We start from the raw sequence: 8093 nt of genomic DNA, 5'->3' as shown, positions 1-8093 counted from the left end.
ATAGCTACAGGAATAGCCAATCAGTTGGTGAGTGTTATGATATTAAAGTAAAGATACTGCTGATTTTGAGACTATCAAAGCAATGTAGTTCATCATGATAGCTAGGAAGCTTCACTTAGCACTTGGAAAGGACGGGCCTTATGCCTCTGCAGCCTTAACTTGACCCTCCTGTGCGTATGCATTAGGATACAATTTTTAGTTATGTAATCACGTGTAAATTAATGGATCATTTTCTTGCATTTTTTTCTTATAAGACTGTAACTTATTTAGTGTGTAGTATTTTAAATTCTTGGCTAACAATTTAAAGACTATGATTTTTTTTTTTCCTTAAGGAAGTCATATAATTATGATTAGTTTGCTAACTGTTGACTTAGCTATTTCTCAGTACTAGCAGTTTTTACAAAGCAAAATCACCTCTAGAATAATCTTACAGATTTATCTCAAACACCTGTTGGTGCCTCCCTAACTGCTTCTCCAAAATTTGGTAAGACTGAATTTAAACTTGAAAAGATTATACTCAAATGCCTCTTTCTCAGAAAGCTGTAACAAAAAAGAGAAGAAAATTTTATGAAAGCCACTTTTCAAGTATCTTGTGTTTGCTTATGGGTAAGTTTTAATTATTTAGCTTTGTATCAATAGTGGTTGTACTCTAGCATTGTTATCAAGCTTCTGAAAGTGTCAGAACTCAGTTCTTCTAACCTGAACAAAATAGAGTTCATATTAGAGAAAAATTTAAGTGTGAGAACATATAAATTAATAAGTAAGGAGGTTAAAGTAAATTAAGTGCATCATTTCAGTCCTTGTATAGATAGAATTGGTGGTACAAAGGTACCGAAGGAGTGCATTATCATTAATAGTTTATTAAAATTAACTCACTTATCTTAAATCAATCTTCCTTTAATTATAGTACAGATAAGCAGTTAAATGATGTTGAAAAATTCCAAAGATTTTTCCAAGCAGCTCAGTTTAATAATCACAGAAAATGGCCGTGCTAAGGCAGGTGTTTTGTGCTTTCTTTTTTGGTGGATGTGATCAATGTAGCTGCTTCAGTGTCAATTTCTGTCTCATAATTATTAATAATTTGTGCAAGTTAAAGGTAGTATTCTTTGATTTGTCCAACATTTTTAGGGACAATTCCTTCAGATTTTTGGAGCGAAAACCTTTATTGTTTGTCATGCCTTTTGTAAATAAAATAGTTCTGTGTCAGTCTGCATTAGAATTTTTAGGATTCTAATCACAGACCCCACAGAGCCATCCAGAAGATTAAATTAAGAAGTGTCCTCTGTAGATGTAGGACTTCTCTAATGTTTTGATTATAAAATTTGTTGCCTGCCTAAGGAGTAGCAAGTCCCGGTGTTTAACGCTGTAAAATAAAAAGACTGAGTAACTGGTCTGTTTCTACTTCTGTGCTACTTTATCTTACTTTGCTCTGTAGCACTTAAAAGAACTCCACTGAGGTGCTCTTTTAAACAAATTGGTATAAATGGAGTTTCCCAGAAGTCATGCAATTATGCTATTCTTTGACTACTTTTGCAAACATATATCCTCCTTCTCTGATTCATGTAATTCTATATCACACAGAATTCTCAAAGTAGCAACCCCCCCCCCCCCCCCCCAAATCACCAGATATCACCAGTTCTTCCATATTAGTCAGCTATGAGCACCAATAGAACTATTTGTGTTTTGAAGGCTGCCATCTTGGCTAATATACTTGATACCAGGATCTTCAACATTAAAACATTGCATTAGTTTGAGTGCTCTGAATTCTTAAACTGAGTCTTTAGGTGAAGCAGAAACCTAAATTAATTTCAAATATTTTATTTTGAGTAATAGCTATTGAAATATGGCTATTAATGATAGCCCACAGAGACCACAGTTAGGATCCATGTACGTACCTCTCTGGTAAACTACATAATATTTGTTCCATGGTTTATAATCTAGAATAAAATCAGATGTGATGAAAGACACAAATTTACAATGTGGGATGGAGGACAACAATGTTTTCCAAGAATAGAATCATGAAAGCTAGTACTTTTCATACTTAAAAAATACACCGTTTTTTTCTAAATTAAGAAAATAAAAACTGAAAAGCCTCTTGTGTTCATTCTGCAAACTCTCTGCAGTAAGATAAATTCCTGAGGTTCACCCAGTTGTTCTTCACTGATAAGGAGACTGAAATACTCTTTCATTCTTCTACAGCAAATTGTGAGGCAATGCATCTGTTGTTTTGGGTACCAGGGGATTGCTAGTTCTAGTATTTGATCAACATAGCCTGTATCATCACTGCAAAGGAGTTGTCCACTATCCTAAGGGAAAGCTTCACGTATACATGAACTTACAACATCATCTGAGTAAGCCACTTCATTCTAAAAGTATCACTCAGTTTCTTGTATTACCTTTCAAAGTGATCAGCCTTGCAAAAACATCAACCGGTTATCTCGGCACCCTTGGATGCAGCCTGTTGGGTCCCAGAACAGATTTATATCATATTTATTTATCATATTTACATTACTATTACATTGTGATCATCCTCAGCTGGCAACAGAACTTATGAACCATTCTGTCCAAAGTGATTCTTGTATGTTGCTGATCAAGGCACAAGGCCCAAGAAACTAAGGTGAAATTGTGTCTTATTCAAAGACTTTCTCACATTTTTATCTAACACTTCTACTGATTTGGATCACATAATAAATTTAGAAGATTCAAGTAATTTGGCATTAATGATTTTTTTCCCTTCAGGTGGAAAGATATTCCCGGCCATTTTCCACGAGAAAATTGGCATTTCTTGATACTGAAGAGATGGGTTTTCTTCAAGCTAAAGTGAAATTCTTGTAACTGTGTGACACTGAGAGCTGGTAGTTTTTTTCATCTGGTTAGATAGACCTTTCTGAAGAACCCTACACACTAGGAAGTGAAAGGTTGGAACTTTTCCATCCCTCCAAATTCTGTCAGCCTACTTTTTTTTTTTCTTGAACATATGAACGTTTTAGTTTATGTATTCATGGGACGATAAGGAAGAGCAAGATCTGTTGATCTCTGTGCCATGGCATCGATTATCTCATATAGTTTTTTATAGTATTAGAAGGTATTGGAAATTTCCTCCTTTTGCAGGTTTTAAAAAAAATTGAAGAGACTTCTGTTCATAGAACATGGTGTTTTTCTTTGTGGCTACAGCACTTGGGATAAAGGTCTTATTTGCACATTTCATTTGAAAAGAAATGAAACTGGGAGCACTTTGACCACGACACATGTCTGACTTCTGCTTACAGTATGATAAATAGTGTAAGTCTGATAGTGAAACTCTAGTAAAGCCCATTATTGGTTTGCTAACACTGTGGAACTATTTTATGCGACTGCCAATTCAAAGACCAAATTAATGGCATTTGATACAAAGCTATCACTGATGATGATTATTATTATTTTTATAACTTGCCTGAAACTTGTTCTGTTCCTGTAGACCTCCCTGTGTTTTTACTTGCATGAACACTTGATTCCAGGACTTTTGACTTAACAAAACCTTACATTTCATTCTGGTAGATTTTTACAGCTACTGTCAGGACCCTAAGTGCACTGGCAGGATCTGCAATGCTTTTCTTCCTCACCTAGGGGTTAGCTGCTTGTGCTCAAGACCAGATCTGATATTATGCATCTGTGTAACCTTGGATCAGGCTGGTGAGGAAAGATCCATGTGGAAAAACAGCTTTGAGAGGCTTTGCCAGGCCTTCCCCACTGCACGTGGGAACTACATTTAAGCTCACACCCTTGGCCTTGGTCCCTGTGTGACCTGTGCTGTAGGTATATGTGTGCAAGGCCACATACCTTCCTGATCTTCTGACCTGACTTCCTGGTTGATCTTGGACATCACTATGGACTTGTATGATGAACCTGACTTTTGGCTGAACCTGGTTACTGTCACTGGACCTGCTCTGCTCTTCTTGATTGGGTATTGTGGGCCTGTGCTTCTTGCTGGTGAGGATACCATCTCTGCTTGCCCTGCTTTGCCCCCACTTCCTGGCTTATAGTCTTTGTGATGCAGCCCACTCTTGCTGTTCCCTGACGTCTGCTGCCATAAACCAATATTTTAAAAGGACAGTTCTGTGCATCTTTCACATTTGATTTGTTGAGGCATTATGAAATTTATGTCTTGCCCTGAAAAAGTGCCCCCTGAAACCCAGCCCATGTTCTTGATGGTTCTTTTAGTGTCATCATCTGGTAAGTACGCCTGCCAAAATCAAGGCCTGCTTACTTCTAAACTCCAATGATTTGCCTGAGGAACTAATTTTTACAATGTTTTGGACACCTGCTCTTGCTCTTCATTACTTGGCACCAAAATACTGTCCTCCAGACTGGGTATATTTATTTTGTATGCAGTGGACTGACTTATAGCTCAGTCTGGCCATCTGGGTCAGATCAGAAATTCTGCTACCAACACCTGTGCTATACCTGCAAGGGCTGGAGAAAATGACATCATGAACATTTTATGTGAATATACATCTGCCTAAATTGGAGAAAATGTTGAAACCTGCTTGTCTGGCCAAGAGAAGAATTCAAGCCTTCCTGATTTCATATGAAATTTCAACATTCTCTGTCATCTTCAACTTGTCTTCTCAACAGTATCCTGCAGAATTAAAAAATCATCCCAGTTACCAATGACTAAATATTACTATGTTTGAAAGTGCATAGTTTGGCAGTTAGGTTTTGTCCTTCTCCCTTGTGTTTCTCCTCTATCAAGATTTGTGCTCTGTCAGCAGACATAGATAGAAAGGTTTGGAATGTTCTGAATTACAGCTATCAGTTCTGATTTATATATTAAAAGATTATTTCTGAGGTCAACTTCTGCTTTTTTAATTTATTCATTTGTTGCTGAATCTTCATTCAATAAAGTAATATGTGTTGAACTATTCAGGGAGCAGGATCTACATTCATGAAAAACTATCCCAAGAAATCTCTGCTATGGTCCTCCTAAAGGCAGTCAGAAACCCTAAGACTGTTTTGAAAAACAGAAAAAAAGAAGTCTTCTTCAGATCCTTCAGTGAGACTTTGAAAATGAGTTTGGGTGACTTGTGAAACACAAATCCTTTTTGGTTTAGTGTTTCTTATCAAAGTTATGGTCCTAAACTACTTAGGAAGCTGCAAGTCTTGCTCATGTTATAATACTGTACAATCAATATTAATTTAGTCAGCCAATGCACTCTGAGGGAACTATTTGACATGTGCATTACAGATCACTATTGAGGTACAATATTACCCTATTTACTCTAACAATATAAGGTTTGCAGGTCCCAAATCTAGTGTGACAATCTTTAGAAATTTTAATATTCTGTGAAGATTTCTATAAACTGGGGAAAATTTCAGTTCATATGTTATTGTAATAACAATAAAAATATTTAAAACAGACAGATTTCTATCAAGCACAAAGATGTTGTAGTAGAAGTAGACATAAATGTCTAGGCTTGAAGAAATTGTTAAAAGCTCTTCCTGGGACACTCCCACCCCTACTGTGAGATCAAATCTGCCAGCAACAGGTACAGTGTTACCCTCCTAGAGGCTCCTGTCTGGCAGGGCAGGCTGCCAGCTGGAGAGATATTGTGGGAAACCCCTGGTGAGCAAGTGCAGTATTTTATAATATCTTTCCAGCTGGCAGCCTGCCTAGGATGGTATTTCTGTGCACTCTTCAAAACACTTTAAGAAGTTTATTGAGATTGTAGACAGCAACCATGGCAACTATATTTCTCAAGTGCACCAGAAAAGCATATATACAAATAAATAAGTGTGTATTGTGGGAAGATACAGGTCAATCCAATACTCTATTGTAATTTCAATATATACTGAATAAGGTGGCACCCGGAGTCTGAGCACTACAACCTAATTCAGGTGGGAGGGCTACTGGAACAAAGCCTTACACTAATATTTTTGTACCTGTTTGTGTGTATCAGGTAATGTGTTTCCTGGTGCTGAAACATACTGTTAGGTTCCTAGTCATACATATGAACTGCAGGGGTCAGTTAAGACTTGACGATGAACCATACCATAAAGGATTACTTAATGGCTTCCTATTAGCATGTGAATAATTTTCAATTTACTAAAAACTAAGAGCTCAGATAAACTGGGTCTGTTGATGGATCTTGTTATCAGCATCCTGCTCTGTGTGCTCTAGTCAGACTCTGTAGGGCTGTGCCCTCCTAGTGAAAGCAGTGCCTGTGCTGTGGTCACTGCTGGCTCATGGCTCATCCTTCTTGGTGGAGCAGCCCTGCTCTTGCTGCTCCCTAACACACCAAAAGCCATGCTAATAGTCATGTTAGGAAAAACTAAGTAGACAGCAAAAGCAAACCCAAATAATTACCAAAAGCAAAGAGTTGAAGTAAAAAAGGAGAAAATAAAAGTATGGCCAAGCCAAAACAAATAAAACAGAAAAAAGCAAAACAGGGATAAAAAGTGGGGCAAGGATATATAAATTCATTTTTTAATGATTAGTTTCAGTCAGATTTATAGAAAAAAAAAATCTTTAGCAAAAACCATATCAAACCAAAAATCTAACCTAACCCAAGCAAAAGAAATGGAAAGAAAGAACACTCCACTTTAAGCATGTAAAAATAGAAAAAAAAAATTATCACGTAAATCACATCTTTTAAATCAGTATTTTCTACCATTTTTCTACCAGTGATTTTAAACATCAGAATTTTAAATGCTAGGCTATTGAAAAAATTCTGGTTTGAGTAGTCAGTAGCCTGGCCAATGCTGTTTGTTTACAAACTTTTTCTAGATAAGCTAGAAAAAATGGGAATGAGTTAATTTGAGGTAATGTGATTGTGGTCCCATTTTAAAGATGATCCATTTTCTTGAAGAACTAAGTTTTCATATTTATATTTTGCATAATATTTGTGGTACACTGGCAAATAAGTAGTCTTTATATAAGCAGTGAATAATTTGTTCTAAGATTTTAGCCCTCCCCTCACCACATTTAAAAAAATTCACTCTCATTTGCTTTATTGATGATCTAGAGAAGAAGGGAGATAAGGCAAGGAAGTATAATTTTAAATACAGTCAGATATAATTAGACTGAGAAATTCTAGGACTACCCATATGCTGGTATAGACTCAGATTAAGTACAAAACAGCGTTAGTGTTTTCTCTGATTCTTTCACTGCCTTATATAACCTTGGAAACAAGGGTACAGTGCTCTACATCATAGCCACACCCTGAGTGTTAGGGCAAGTCCAAATCCAAATATTTTATCCTGGTTGGAAAGTTCAAAGCTGAATACTTACCCTTTTGTTCTCAAAAAGCCATTTCTGCCTGTCCAGATTTCTTCTGGACTGTTTATGTTCTGTAGACTGTCAGAATAGGGAAAAAGGTCTCTGTATAAGGAGACTTAGGCTCCAAGTGTTGTATACTAGAAACACCAAGTGATTTAAATCTATTTTAAATACCTTGTTTCCAAGAAAACAAATGTTTCTTTTTCCCCTTTAAGTAGTCTTAGTGCAGGAAAAACTATTCTAGAACACTCAGAAAACAAATGGCTGCCCCATGATAGGTGGCTCAGAATTGAAAAAGCAATGGCTTTTGAGACTTCTTAAGTACTAAGTCTGCTACCTGTTTCCTCCAAATAATAAAAAAAAAAAAAAAAAAGAGAGAACCAAAAATATTTTGATAACACCAAAACAATGGCTGTATTTGGAGTGTGGTTGGGAGTATGTTTGTGTTTTAATAAATAAGAATTGTGTATAATATACAGTAAACATTGACAAAAGCAAGTGAACTCAAAGCGGGTTGAATTAGCTCTATATAAAAAAAAATCAACAAAAACCAGTCAAGCAATAAAAAAGCAACTGAGTTTAACAAGTAAAAAGTTTAACAGTAGCAAGCACATTACATTGGGCGATAGTTTCTAGCCTGTTCCTTGGACTGTTTGCTAAAGCTTACAGACAACATCCTGTTCTTAGGTATATATCTGTATAACTCATTGGCTTCTGTCCCTGTGACTCCCACATGAGTTTTAGTTCTGTCAGCATTTCTTATAATGATCTTACAGTCTTGTTGCATATGAAGCAAATATCACTTGGGGCCAGATTACTCATTACTTTGGCTTGTGTA

The sequence above is a fragment of the Aquila chrysaetos genome, chromosome 1, assembly GCF_900496995.4.
Source record: "Aquila chrysaetos chrysaetos chromosome 1, bAquChr1.4, whole genome shotgun sequence".
Taxonomy (NCBI): Eukaryota; Metazoa; Chordata; class Aves; order Accipitriformes; family Accipitridae; genus Aquila; species Aquila chrysaetos.
This window is presented reverse-complemented; position numbering follows the sequence as displayed.